This window comes from Haliotis rubra, unplaced genomic scaffold, assembly GCF_003918875.1.
Source record: "Haliotis rubra isolate DU_JTF1 unplaced genomic scaffold, ASM391887v1 Scf2097, whole genome shotgun sequence".
Lineage (NCBI taxonomy): Eukaryota > Metazoa > Mollusca > Gastropoda > Lepetellida > Haliotidae > Haliotis > Haliotis rubra.
In genome coordinates this window covers 53,404-66,147 of record NW_025766111.1, presented here as the reverse complement: position 1 = coordinate 66,147, position 12,744 = coordinate 53,404, and the positions used below count along the sequence as shown (strand labels likewise).

Sequence of the window (12,744 nt, the reverse complement as noted above, 5' to 3'; positions counted from 1 at the left end):
TTTGCCTATGACTTCCAGTGGAATAAATCTCGGCTGATAGTTCATACTAGTTATTCTCTGGCATTGATATTTTATGTATTTGAAAGGTGTCAGGGTCATTCTGACCAAACGAACTAGATATAGCCAAAGTCATTTCCAGGGGAAGGTAAATACGAAATAGAAGAGGGCGATATCAATAAAATGACTTACCGAGTATATGTGAAGGAAACGGGGATCATTCATTGGCTTCCTGGTGTTGAAAGGGAAGATGAAAAATGCTTGCAAAAGAGGTTCTGGCGAGGTTCGAACTCGCGACCTTCTGCGTGTAAAGCAGACGTGATAACCACTACACCACAGAACCGACGCACTAAAGCAAGCTTACATTTTCTTCATATAAAAAAAATCCAACCTTATTGAGTCCTAAGAAAGTGATGATATTTATATAGATGACAATTTCTTTATTATATGAAGATGCGACGTTTAAGTATCGATTTATATACCGATGTCAAGACACCATCGAATAATAAATATTAAGAAATTGTCGTCCAGAAAGTATCATATCTATTTTCTTATTCGTCAACTTCTAAAAGGTCGGTGCGTTTGCCTAGTGGTTAAAGTGCTTATTCCTCACATCGAAGAACGGGTTCGATTCCGCATGTGGGTACAATGTGTGAAGCCAATTTGTATTGTCTTCCGCCTGTATATTGCTGGAATATTGCTAAAAGCGCTGTAAGACTAAACTCGCTCACTAAACTTCTAAAACGCCTTTAAGATTTTAACAGTTAATAATGCCAGTCAGGTTGATTTGACAATAATGCAGGTGGAACGGCAGTCTTATTGTTATGTATGAGAAGAACAACAGCTTGCACAAAAAAGAGGTTCTGGCGAGGTTCGAACTCGCGACCTTCTGCGTGTAAAGCAGACGTGATAACCACTACACCACAGAACCATCACACTCAAACAAGGCCACAGTTGCTGCAATTCAAAGCACGACATTTTAGTTTTTTTAATTTACACAAATGCATGCTGTCAATACTGATTTTAGTGACCCATTCATGTCATTTTCACTGCTATTTTGCCTATGACTTCCAGTGGAATAAATCTCGGCTGATAGTTCATACTAGTTATTCTCTGGCACGGATGTTTTATGTATTTGAAAGGTGTCAGGGTCATTCTGACCAAACGAACTAGATATAGCCAAAGTCATTTCCAGGGGAAGGTAAATGCGAAATAGAAGAGGGCGATATCAATAAAATGACTTACCGAGTATATGTGAAGGAAACGGGGATCATTCATTGGCTTCCCTGGTGTTGAAAGGGAAGATGAAAAATGCTTGCAAAAAGAGGTTCTGGCGAGGTTCGAACTCGCGACCTTCTGCGTGTAAAGCAGACGTGATAACCACTACACCACAGAACCATCACACTCATACAAGGCCACAGTTGCTGCAATTCAAAGCACGACATTTTAGTTTTTTTAATTTACACAAATGCATGCTGTCAATACTGATTTTTAGTGACCCATTCATGTCATTTTCACTGCTATTTTGCCTATGACTTCCAGTGGAATAAATCTCGGCTGATAGTTCATACTAGTTATTCTCTGGCACTGAGGTTTTATGTATTTGAAAGGTGTCAGGGTCATTCTGACCAAACGAACTAGATATAGCCAAAGTCATTTCCAGGGGTAGGTAAATGCGAAATAGAAGAGGGCGATATCAATAAAATGACTTACCGAGTATATGTGAAGGAAACGGGGATCATTCATTGGCTTCCCTGGTGTTGAAAGGGAAGATGAAAAATGCTTGCAAAAAAGAGGTTCTGGCGAGGTTCGGACTCGCGACCTTCTGCGTGTAAAGCAGACGTGATAACCACTACACCACAGAACCATCACACTCAAACAAGGCCACAGTTGCTGCAATTCAAAGCACGACATTTTAGTTTTTTTAATTTACACAAATGCATGCTGTCAATACTGATTTTTAGTGACCCATTCATGTCATTTTCACTGCTATTTTGCCTATGACTTCCAGTGGAATAAATCTCGGCTGATAGTTCATACTAGTTATTCTCTGGCACTGAGGTTTTATGTATTTGAAAGGTGTCAGGGTCATTCTGACCAAACGAACTAGATATAGCCAAAGTCATTTCCAGGGGTAGGTAAATACGAAATAGAAGAGGGCGATATCAATAAAATGACTTACCGAGTATATGTGAAGGAAACGGGGATCATTCATTGGCTTCCCTGGTGTTGAAAGGGAAGATGAAAAATGCTTGCAAAAAGAGGTTCTGGCGAGGTTCGAACTCGCGACCTTCTGCGTGTAAAGCAGACGTGATAACCACTACACCACAGAACCGACGCACTAAAGCAAGCTTACATTTTCTTCATATAAAAAAAAATCCAACCTTATTGAGTCCTAAGAAAGTGATGATATTTATATAGATGACAATTTCTTTATTATATGAAGATGCGACGTTTAAGTATCGATTTATATACCGATGTCAAGACACCATCGAATAATAAATATTAAGAAATTGTCGTCCAGAAAGTATCATATCTATTTTCTTATTCGTCAACTTCTAAAAGGTCGGTGCGTTTACCTAGTGGTTAAAGTGCTTATTCCTCACATCGAAGAACGGGTTCGATTCCGCATGTGGGTACAATGTGTGAAGCCAATTTGTATTGTCTTCCGCCTGTATATTGCTGGAATATTGCTAAAAGCGCTGTAAGACTAAACTCGCTCACTAAACTTCTAAAACGCCTTTAAGATTTTAACAGTTAATAATGCCAGTCAGGTTGATTTGACAATAATGCAGGTGGAACGGCAGTCTTATTGTTATGTATGAGAAGAACAACAGCTTGCACAAAAAAAGAGGTTCTGGCGAGGTTCGAACTCGCGACCTTCTGCGTGTAAAGCAGACGTGATAACCACTACACCACAGAACCATCACACTCAAACAAGGCCACAGTTGCCAATTCAGTTGCTGCAATTCACAAATGCACGACATTTTAGTTTTTAATTTACACAAAACTTCCAGTGGAATGCATGCTGTCAATAAACTGATTTTTAGTGACCCTTTATTATATGTCATTTTCACTGCGATTTTGCCTATGACTTCCATCGGAATAAATATTCGAAATTGTCTCCAGAAAGTTCATATCTATTTTCTTATTCGTCTTCTAAAAGGCGGTGCGTTTTTGGTTATGTATTTGAAGAACGGGTGTCAGGGTCATTCTGACCAAACGAACTAGAATATAGCTAAAGTCATGTCCAGGGGAAGGTAAATCACGAAATAGAAAACGCGATATCAATAAAATGACTTACCGATATGTGAAGTCAACGGTGATGATTTGAGGTTCTGGCGAGGTTCGAACTCGCGACCTTCTGCGTGTAAAGCAGACGTGATAACCACTACACCACAGGGCCAGTCAGGTTGATTCGATCATTCATTGGCTTCCCTGGTGTTGAAAGGGAAGATGAAAAATGCTTGCAAAAGGAGGTTCTGGCGAGGTTCGAACTCGCGACCTTCTGCGTGTAAAGCAGACGTGATAACCACTACACCACAGAACCGACGCACTAAAGCAAGCTTACATTTTCTTCATATTAAAAAAAATCCAACCTTATTGAGTCCTAAGAAAGTGATGATATTTATATAGATGACAATTTCTTTATTATATGAAGATGCGACGTTTAAGTATCGATTTATATACCGATGTCAAGACACCATCGAATAATAAATATTAAGAAATTGTCGTCCAGAAAGTATCATATCTATTTTCTTATTCGTCAACTTCTAAAAGGTCGGTGCGTTTGCCTAGTGGTTAAAGTGCTTATTCCTCACATCGAAGAACGGGTTCGATTCCGCATGTGGGTACAATGTGTGAAGCCAATTTGTATTGTCTTCCGCCTGTATATTGCTGGAATATTGCTAAAAGCGCTGTAAGACTAAACTCGCTCACTAAACTTCTAAAACGCCTTTAAGATTTTAACAGTTAATAATGCCAGTCAGGTTGATTTGACAATAATGCAGGTGGAACGGCAGTCTTATTGTTATGTATGAGAAGAACAACAGCTTGCACAAAAAAAGAGGTTCTGGCGAGGTTCGAACTCGCGACCTTCTGCGTGTAAAGCAGACGTGATAACCACTACACCACAGAACCATCACACTCAAACAAGGCCACAGTTGCTGCAATTCAAAGCACGACATTTTAGTTTTTTTAATTTACACAAATGCATGCTGTCAATACTGATTTTAGTGACCCATTCATGTCATTTTCACTGCTATTTTGCCTATGACTTCCAGTGGAATAAATCTCGGCTGATAGTTCATACTAGTTATTCTCTGGCACTGAGGTTTTATGTATTTGAAAGGTGTCAGGGTCATTCTGACCAAACGAACTAGATATAGCCAAAGTCATTTCCAGGGGTAGGTAAATACGAAATAGAAGAGGGCGATATCAATAAAATGACTTACCGAGTATATGTGAAGGAAACGGGGATCATTCATTGGCTTCCCTGGTGTTGAAAGGAAGATGAAAAATGCTTGCAAAAAGAGGTTCTGGCGAGGTTCGAACTCGCGACCTTCTGCGTGTAAAGCAGACGTGATAACCACTACACCACAGAACCGACGCACTAAAGCAAGCTTACATTTTCTTCATATAAAAAAAAATCCAACCTTATTGAGTCCTAAGAAAGTGATGATATTTATATAGATGACAATTTCTTTATTATATGAAGATGCGACGTTTAAGTATCGATTTATATACCGATGTCAAGACACCATCGAATAATAAATATTAAGAAATTGTCGTCCAGAAAGTATCATATCTATTTTCTTATTCGTCAACTTCTAAAAGGTCGGTGCGTTTACCTAGTGGTTAAAGTGCTTATTCCTCACATCGAAGAACGGGTTCGATTCCGCATGTGGGTACAATGTGTGAAGCCAATTTGTATTGTCTTCCGCCTGTATATTGCTGGAATATTGCTAAAAGCGCTGTAAGACTAAACTCGCTCACTAAACTTCTAAAACGCCTTTAAGATTTTAACAGTTAATAATGCCAGTCAGGTTGATTTGACAATAATGCAGGTGGAACGGCAGTCTTATTGTTATGTGTGAAAGAAGATGACAACAAACTTGCACAAAAAAGAGGTTCTGGCGAGGTTCGAACTCGCGACCTTCTGCGTGTAAAGCAGACGTGATAACCACTACACCACAGAACCATCACACTCAAACAAGGCCACAGTTGCTTGCAATTCAAAGCACGACATTTTAGTTTCTTAATTTACACACAAATGCATGCTGTCAATACTGATTTTTTAGTGACCCATTCGACGTTTAAGTCATTTATATACCGCTATTTTGACACCATGACTTCCAGTGGAATAAATTGTCGTCCAGAAAGATAGTTCATACTATTTATTCTTCTGGCACTTGATGTTTTATGTATTTGAAAATAATGCCAGTGTCAGGGTCATTCTGACCAAAAACAGAACTAGATTCGATAGCCAAAGCTGGATTTCAGGGCTGCAATAAGGTAAATACGAAATAGAAGAGGGCGATATCAATAAAATGACTTACCGAGTATATGTGAAGGAAACGGGGATCATTCATTGGCTTCCCTGGTGTTGAAAGGAAGATGAAAAATGCTTGCAAAAGAGGTTCTGGCGAGGTTCGAACTCGCGACCTTCTGCGTGTAAAGCAGACGTGATAACCACTACACCACAGAACCGACGCACTAAAGCAAGCTTACATTTTCTTCATATAAAAAAATCCAACCTTATTGAGTCCTAAGAAAGTGATGATATTTATATAGATGACAATTTCTTTATTATATGAAGATGCGACGTTTAAGTATCGATTTATATACCGATGTCAAGACACCATCGCATAATAAATATTAAGAAATTGTCGTCCAGAAAGTATCATATCTATTTTCTTATTCGTCAACTTCTAAAAGGTCGGTGCGTTTGCCTAGTGGTTAAAGTGCTTATTCCTCACATCGAAGAACGGGTTCGATTCCGCATGTGGGTACAATGTGTGAAGCCAATTTGTATTGTCTTCCGCCTGTATATTGCTGGAATATTGCTAAAAGCGCTGTAAGACTAAACTCGCTCACTAAACTTCTAAAACGCCTTTAAGATTTTAACAGTTAATAATGCCAGTCAGGTTGATTTGACAATAATGCAGGTGGAACGGCAGTCTTATTGTTATGTATGAGAAGAACAACAGCTTGCACAAAAAACAGAGGTTCTGGCGAGGTTCGAACTCGCGACCTTCTGCGTGTAAAGCAGACGTGATAACCACTACACCACAGAACCATCACACTCAAACAAGGCCACAGTTGCTGCAATTCAAAGCACGACATTTTAGTTTTTTTAATTTACACAAATGCATGCTGTCAATACTGATTTTTAGTGACCCATTCATGTCATTTTCACTGCTATTTTGCCTATGACTTCCAGTGGAATAAATCTCGGCTGATAGTTCATACTAGTTATTCTCTGGCACTGAGGTTTTATGTATTTGAAAGGTGTCAGGGTCATTCTGACCAAACGAACTAGATATAGCCAAAGTCATTTCCAGGGGTAGGTAAATACGAAATAGAAGAGGGCGATATCAATAAAATGACTTACCGAGTATATGTGAAGGAAACGGGGATCATTCATTGGCTTCCCTGGTGTTGAAAGGGAAGATGAAAAATGCTTGCAAAAAGAGGTTCTGGCGAGGTTCGAACTCGCGACCTTCTGCGTGTAAAGCAGACGTGATAACCACTACACCACAGAACCGACGCACTAAAGCAAGCTTACATTTTCTTCATATAAAAAAATCCACCCTTATTGAGTCCTAAGAACGTGATGATATTTATATAGATGACAATTTCTTTATTATATGAAGATGCGACGTTTAAGTATCGATTTATATACCGATGTCAAGACACCATCGCATAATAAATATTAAGAAATTGTCGTCCAGAAAGTATCATATCTATTTTCTTATTCGTCAACTTCTAAAAGGTCGGTGCGTTTGCCTAGTGGTTAATGTGTTTATTCCTCTCATCGAAGAACGGGTTCGATTCCGCATGTGGGTACAATGTGTGAAGCCAATTTGTATTGTCTTCCGCCTGTATATTGCTGGAATATTGCTAAAAGCGCTGTAAGACTAAACTCGCTCACTAAACTTCTAAAACGCCTTTAAGATTTTAACAGTTAATAATGCCAGTCAGGTTGATTTGACAATAATGCAGGTGGAACGGCAGTCTTATTGTTATGTATGAGAAGAACAACAGCTTGCACAATAATCAGAGGTTCTGGCGAGGTTCGAACTCGCGACCTTCTGCGTGTAAAGCAGACGTGATAACCACTACACCACAGAACCATCACACTCAAACAAGGCCACAGTTGCTGCAATTCAAAGCACGACATTTTAGTTTTTTTAATTTACACAAATGCATGCTGTCAATACTGATTTTTAGTGACCCATTCATGTCATTTTCACTGCTATTTTGCCTATGACTTCCAGTGGAATAAATCTCGGCTGATAGTTCATACTAGTTATTCTCTGGCACTGATATTTTATGTATTTGAAAGGTGTCAGGGTCATTCTGACCAAACGAACTAGATATAGCCAAAGTCATTTCCAGGGGATAGGTAAATACGAAATAGAAGAGGGCGATATCAATAAAATGACTTACCGAGTATATGTGAAGGAAACGGGGATCATTCATTGGCTTCCTGGTGTTGAAAGGAAGATGAAAAATGCTTGCAAAAGAGGTTCTGGCGAGGTTCGAACTCGCGACCTTCTGCGTGTAAAGCAGACGTGATAACCACTACACCACAGAACCGACGCACTAAAGCAAGCTTACATTTTCTTCATATAAAAAAATCCAACCTTATTGAGTCCTAAGAAAGTGATGATATTTATATAGATGACAATTTCTTTATTATATGAAGATGCGACGTTTAAGTATCGATTTATATACCGATGTCAAGACACCATCGCATAATAAATATTAAGAAATTGTCGTCCAGAAAGTATCATATCTATTTTCTTATTCGTCAACTTCTAAAAGGTCGGTGCGTTTGCCTAGTGGTTAAAGTGCTTTATTCCTCACATCGAAGAACGGGTTCGATTCCGCATGTGGGTACAATGTGTGAAGCCAATTTGTATTGTCTTCCGCCTGTATATTGCTGGAATATTGCTAAAAGCGCTGTAAGACTAAACTCGCTCACTAAACTTCTAAAACGCCTTTAAGATTTTAACAGTTAATAATGCCAGTCAGGTTGATTTGACAATAATGCAGGTGGAACGGCAGTCTTATTGTTATGTATGAGAAGAACAACAGCTTGCACAAAAAGAGGTTCTGGCGAGGTTCGAACTCGCGACCTTCTGCGTGTAAAGCAGACGTGATAACCACTACACCACAGAACCATCACACTCAAACAAGGCCACAGTTGCTGCAATTCAAAGCACGACATTTTAGTTTTTAATTTACACAAATGCATGCTGTCAATACTGATTTTAGTGACCCATTCATGTCATTTTCACTGCTATTTTGCCTATGACTTCCAGTGGAATAAATCTCGGCTGATAGTTCATACTAGTTATTCTCTGGCACTGATTTTTTATGTATTTGAAAGGTGTCAGGGTCATTCTGACCAAACGAACTAGATGTAGCCAAAGTCATTTCCAGGGGAAGGTAAATACGAAATAGAAGAGGGCGATATCAATAAAATGACTTACCGAGTATATGTGAAGGAAACGGGGATCATTCATTGGCTTCCCTGGTGTTGAAAGGGAAGATGAAAAATGCTTGCAAAAAGAGGTTCTGGCGAGGTTCGAACTCGCGACCTTCTGCGTGTAAAGCAGACGTGATAACCACTACACCACAGAACCATCACACTCAAACAAGGCCACAGTTGCTGCAATTCAAAGCACGACATTTTAGTTTTTTTAATTTACACAAATGCATGCTGTCAATACTGATTTTTAGTGACCCATTCATGTCATTTTCACTGCTATTTTGCCTATGACTTCCAGTGGAATAAATCTCGGCTGATAGTTCATACTAGTTATTCTCTGGCATTGATATTTTATGTATTTGAAAGGTGTCAGGGTCATTCTGACCAAACGAACTAGATATAGCCAAAGTCATTTCCAGGGGAAGGTAAATACGAAATAGAAGAGGGCGATATCAATAAAATGACTTACCGAGTATATGTGAAGGAAACGGGGATCATTCATTGGCTTCCCTGGTGTTGAAAGGGAAGATGAAAAATGCTTGCAAAAAGAGGTTCTGGCGAGGTTCGAACTCGCGACCTTCTGCGTGTAAAGCAGACGTGATAACCACTACACCACAGAACCGACGCACTAAAGCAAGCTTACATTTTCTTCATATAAAAAATCCAACCTTATTGAGTCCTAAGAAAGTGATGATATTTATATAGATGACAATTTCTTTATTATATGAAGATGCGACGTTTAAGTATCGATTTATATACCGATGTCAAGACACCATCGAATAATAAATATTAAGAAATTGTCGTCCAGAAAGTATCATATCTATTTTCTTATTCGTCAACTTCTAAAAGGTCGGTGCGTTTGCCTAGTGGTTAAAGTGCTTATTCCTTACATCGAAGAACGGGTTCGATTCCGCATGTGGGTACAATGTGTGAAGCCAATTTGTATTGTCTTCCGCCTGTATATTGCTGGAATATTGCTAAAAGCGCTGTAAGACTAAACTCGCTCACTAAACTTCTAAAACGCCTTTAAGATTTTAACAGTTAATAATGCCAGTCAGGTTGATTTGACAATAATGCAGGTGGAACGGCAGTCTTATTGTTATGTATGAGAAGAACAACAGCTTGCACAAAAAAAAGAGGTTCTGGCGAGGTTCGAACTCGCGACCTTCTGCGTGTAAAGCAGACGTGATAACCACTACACCACAGAACCATCACACTCAAACAAGGCCACAGTTGCTGCAATTCAAAGCACGACATTTTAGTTTTTTTAATTTACACAAATGCATGCTGTCAATACTGATTTTTAGTGACCCATTCATGTCATTTTCACTGCTATTTTGCCTATGACTTCCAGTGGAATAAATCTCGGCTGATAGTTCATACTAGTTATTCTCTGGCACGGATGTTTTATGTATTTGAAAGGTGTCAGGGTCATTCTGACCAAACGAACTAGATGTAGCCAAAGTCATTTCCAGGGGAAGGTAAATGCGAAATAGAAGAGGGCGATATCAATAAAATGACTTACTGAGTATATGTGAAGGAAACGGGGATCATTCATTGGCTTCCCTGGTGTTGAAAGGGAAGATGAAAAATGCTTGCAAAATAGAGGTTCTGGCGAGGTTCGAACTCGCGACCTTCTGCGTGTAAAGCAGACGTGATAACCACTACACCACAGAACCATCACACTCAAACAAGGCCACAGTTGCTGCAATTCAAAGCACGACATTTTAGTTTTTATAATTTACACAAATGCATGCTGTCAATACTGATTTTTAGTGACCCATTCATGTCATTTTCACTGCTATTTTGCCTATGACTTCCAGTGGAATAAATCTCGGCTGATAGTTCATACTAGTTATTCTCTGGCACGGATATTTTATGTATTTGAAAGGTGTCAGGGTCATTCTGACCAAACGAACTAGATATAGCCAAAGTCATTTCCAGGGGTAGGTAAATGCGAAATAGAAGAGGGCGATATCAATAAAATGACTTACCGAGTATATGTGAAGGAAACGGGGATCATTCATTGGCTTCCCTGGTGTTGAAAGGGAAGATGAAAAATGCTTGCAAAAAGAGGTTCTGGCGAGGTTCGAACTCGCGACCTTCTGCGTGTAAAGCAGACGTGATAACCACTACACCACAGAACCGACGCACTAAAGCAAGCTTACATTTTCTTCATATAAAAAAAATACAACCTTATTGAGTCCTAAGAAAGTGATGATATTTATATAGATGACAATTTCTTTATTATATGAAGATGCGACGTTTAAGTATCGATTTATATACCGATGTCAAGACACCATCGAATAATAAATATTAAGAAATTGTCGTCCAGAAAGTATCATATCTATTTTCTTATTCGTCAACTTCTAAAAGGTCGGTGCGTTTACCTAGTGGTTAAAGTGCTTATTCCTTACATCGAAGAACGGGTTCGATTCCGCATGTGGGTACAATGTGTGAAGCCAATTTGTATTGTCTTCCGCCTGTATATTGCTGGAATATTGCTAAAAGCGCTGTAAGACTAAACTCGCTCACTAAACTTCTAAAACGCCTTTAAGATTTTAACAGTTAATAATACCAGTCAGGTTGATTTGACAATAATGCAGGTGGAACGGCAGTCTTATTGTTATGTATGAGAAGAACAACAGCTTGCACAAAAAAAGAGGTTCTGGCGAGGTTCGAACTCGCGACCTTCTGCGTGTAAAGCAGACGTGATAACCACTACACCACAGAACCGACGCACTAAAGCAAACTTACATTTTCTTCATATAAAAAAATCCAACCTTATTGAGTCCTAAGAAAGTGATGATATTTATATAGATGACAATTTCTTTATTATATGAAGATGCGACGTTTAAGTATCGATTCATATACCGAAATCAATACACCATCGCATACTAGATATTAAGAAATTGTCGTCCAGAAAGTATCATATCTATTTTCTTATTCGTCAACTTCTAAAAGGGGCGGTGCTTTTCCGTACTGGTTAAAGTGCTTATTCCTCACATCGAAGAACGGGTTCGATTCCGCATATGGGTACAATGTGTGAAGCCAATTTGTATTGTCTTCCGCCTGTATATTGCTGGAATATTGCTAAAAGCGCTGTAAGACTAAACTCGCTCACTAAACTTCTAAAACGCCTTTAAGATTTTAACAGTTAATAATGCCAGTCAGGTTGATTTGACAATAATGCAGGTGGAACGGCAGTCTTATCGTTATGTATGAGAAGAAGAACAGCTTGCACAAAAAGCAAGTACTGGCGAGGTTCGAACTCGCGAGCTTCTGCGTGTAAAGCAGACGTGATAACCACTACACCACAGAACCATCACACCCAAACAAGGCCACAGTTGCTGCAATTCAAAGCACGAAATTTTATTTTTTAATTTGCACAAATGCATGCTGTCAATACTGATTTTTAGTGACCTATTCATGTCATTTTCACAAACAAGGCCACATTTGTTTCAATTCAAAGCACGACATTTTAGTTTTTTCAATTTACACAAATGCATGCTGTCAATACTGATTTTTAGTGACCCATTCATGTCATTTTCACTGCTATTTTGCCTATGACTTCCAGTGGAATAAATCTCGGCTGATAGTTCATACTAGTTATTCTCTGGCACGGATGTTTTATGTATTTGAAAGGTGTCAGGGTCATTCTGACCAAACGAACTAGATGTAGCCAAAGTCATGTGCAGGGGAAGGTAAATGCGAAATAGAAGAGGGCGATATCAATAAAATGACTTACTGAGTATATGTGAAGGAAACGGGGATCATTCATTGGCTTCCCTGGTGTTGAAAGGGAAGATGAAAAATGCTTGCAAAAAGAGGTTCTGGCGAGGTTCGAACTCGCGACCTTCTGCGTGTAAAGCAGACGTGATAACCACTACACCACAGAACCATCACACTCAAACAAGGCCACAGTTGCTGCAATTCAAAGCACGACATTTTAGTTTTTTTAATTTACACAAATGCATGCTGTCAATACTGATTTTTAGTGACCCATTCATGTCATTTTCACTGCTATT

The 12,744-nt window shown here is 39.1% G+C and overlaps 25 non-coding genes across 25 annotated transcripts; all 25 read right to left on the bottom strand.

The window, feature by feature from the left end:
• Window positions 1–267: 267 nt before the first annotated feature.
• On the bottom strand, window positions 268–340 carry Trnav-uac. The gene has a single exon. It is a non-coding gene; the product is annotated as a tRNA-Val (tRNA).
• A 515-nt stretch (window positions 341–855) lies between these two features.
• Trnav-uac lies at window positions 856–928 on the bottom strand. Its single transcript has one exon. It is a non-coding gene; the product is annotated as a tRNA-Val (tRNA).
• Window positions 929–1,322: 394 nt separating this feature from the next.
• On the bottom strand, window positions 1,323–1,395 carry Trnav-uac. The gene has a single exon. It is a non-coding gene; the product is annotated as a tRNA-Val (tRNA).
• Window positions 1,396–1,791: 396 nt separating this feature from the next.
• On the bottom strand, window positions 1,792–1,864 carry Trnav-uac. The gene has a single exon. It is a non-coding gene; the product is annotated as a tRNA-Val (tRNA).
• Window positions 1,865–2,259: 395 nt separating this feature from the next.
• Window positions 2,260–2,332, bottom strand: Trnav-uac. The gene has a single exon. It is a non-coding gene; the product is annotated as a tRNA-Val (tRNA).
• Window positions 2,333–2,849: 517 nt separating this feature from the next.
• Trnav-uac lies at window positions 2,850–2,922 on the bottom strand. Its single transcript has one exon. It is a non-coding gene; the product is annotated as a tRNA-Val (tRNA).
• A 408-nt stretch (window positions 2,923–3,330) lies between these two features.
• On the bottom strand, window positions 3,331–3,403 carry Trnav-uac. The gene has a single exon. It is a non-coding gene; the product is annotated as a tRNA-Val (tRNA).
• A 71-nt stretch (window positions 3,404–3,474) lies between these two features.
• Trnav-uac lies at window positions 3,475–3,547 on the bottom strand. Its single transcript has one exon. It is a non-coding gene; the product is annotated as a tRNA-Val (tRNA).
• Window positions 3,548–4,064: 517 nt separating this feature from the next.
• Trnav-uac lies at window positions 4,065–4,137 on the bottom strand. Its single transcript has one exon. It is a non-coding gene; the product is annotated as a tRNA-Val (tRNA).
• A 393-nt stretch (window positions 4,138–4,530) lies between these two features.
• Trnav-uac lies at window positions 4,531–4,603 on the bottom strand. Its single transcript has one exon. It is a non-coding gene; the product is annotated as a tRNA-Val (tRNA).
• A 521-nt stretch (window positions 4,604–5,124) lies between these two features.
• Window positions 5,125–5,197, bottom strand: Trnav-uac. Its single transcript has one exon. It is a non-coding gene; the product is annotated as a tRNA-Val (tRNA).
• A 436-nt stretch (window positions 5,198–5,633) lies between these two features.
• On the bottom strand, window positions 5,634–5,706 carry Trnav-uac. The gene has a single exon. It is a non-coding gene; the product is annotated as a tRNA-Val (tRNA).
• A 516-nt stretch (window positions 5,707–6,222) lies between these two features.
• On the bottom strand, window positions 6,223–6,295 carry Trnav-uac. The gene has a single exon. It is a non-coding gene; the product is annotated as a tRNA-Val (tRNA).
• A 395-nt stretch (window positions 6,296–6,690) lies between these two features.
• On the bottom strand, window positions 6,691–6,763 carry Trnav-uac. Its single transcript has one exon. It is a non-coding gene; the product is annotated as a tRNA-Val (tRNA).
• A 516-nt stretch (window positions 6,764–7,279) lies between these two features.
• Trnav-uac lies at window positions 7,280–7,352 on the bottom strand. The gene has a single exon. It is a non-coding gene; the product is annotated as a tRNA-Val (tRNA).
• A 393-nt stretch (window positions 7,353–7,745) lies between these two features.
• On the bottom strand, window positions 7,746–7,818 carry Trnav-uac. Its single transcript has one exon. It is a non-coding gene; the product is annotated as a tRNA-Val (tRNA).
• A 514-nt stretch (window positions 7,819–8,332) lies between these two features.
• Trnav-uac lies at window positions 8,333–8,405 on the bottom strand. The gene has a single exon. It is a non-coding gene; the product is annotated as a tRNA-Val (tRNA).
• Window positions 8,406–8,797: 392 nt separating this feature from the next.
• Trnav-uac lies at window positions 8,798–8,870 on the bottom strand. Its single transcript has one exon. It is a non-coding gene; the product is annotated as a tRNA-Val (tRNA).
• Window positions 8,871–9,265: 395 nt separating this feature from the next.
• Window positions 9,266–9,338, bottom strand: Trnav-uac. Its single transcript has one exon. It is a non-coding gene; the product is annotated as a tRNA-Val (tRNA).
• A 515-nt stretch (window positions 9,339–9,853) lies between these two features.
• Trnav-uac lies at window positions 9,854–9,926 on the bottom strand. The gene has a single exon. It is a non-coding gene; the product is annotated as a tRNA-Val (tRNA).
• Window positions 9,927–10,322: 396 nt separating this feature from the next.
• Trnav-uac lies at window positions 10,323–10,395 on the bottom strand. The gene has a single exon. It is a non-coding gene; the product is annotated as a tRNA-Val (tRNA).
• A 395-nt stretch (window positions 10,396–10,790) lies between these two features.
• On the bottom strand, window positions 10,791–10,863 carry Trnav-uac. The gene has a single exon. It is a non-coding gene; the product is annotated as a tRNA-Val (tRNA).
• A 516-nt stretch (window positions 10,864–11,379) lies between these two features.
• Window positions 11,380–11,452, bottom strand: Trnav-uac. The gene has a single exon. It is a non-coding gene; the product is annotated as a tRNA-Val (tRNA).
• Window positions 11,453–11,967: 515 nt separating this feature from the next.
• On the bottom strand, window positions 11,968–12,040 carry Trnav-uac. Its single transcript has one exon. It is a non-coding gene; the product is annotated as a tRNA-Val (tRNA).
• A 504-nt stretch (window positions 12,041–12,544) lies between these two features.
• Window positions 12,545–12,617, bottom strand: Trnav-uac. Its single transcript has one exon. It is a non-coding gene; the product is annotated as a tRNA-Val (tRNA).
• Between the last annotated feature and the right edge of the window lie 127 nt (window positions 12,618–12,744).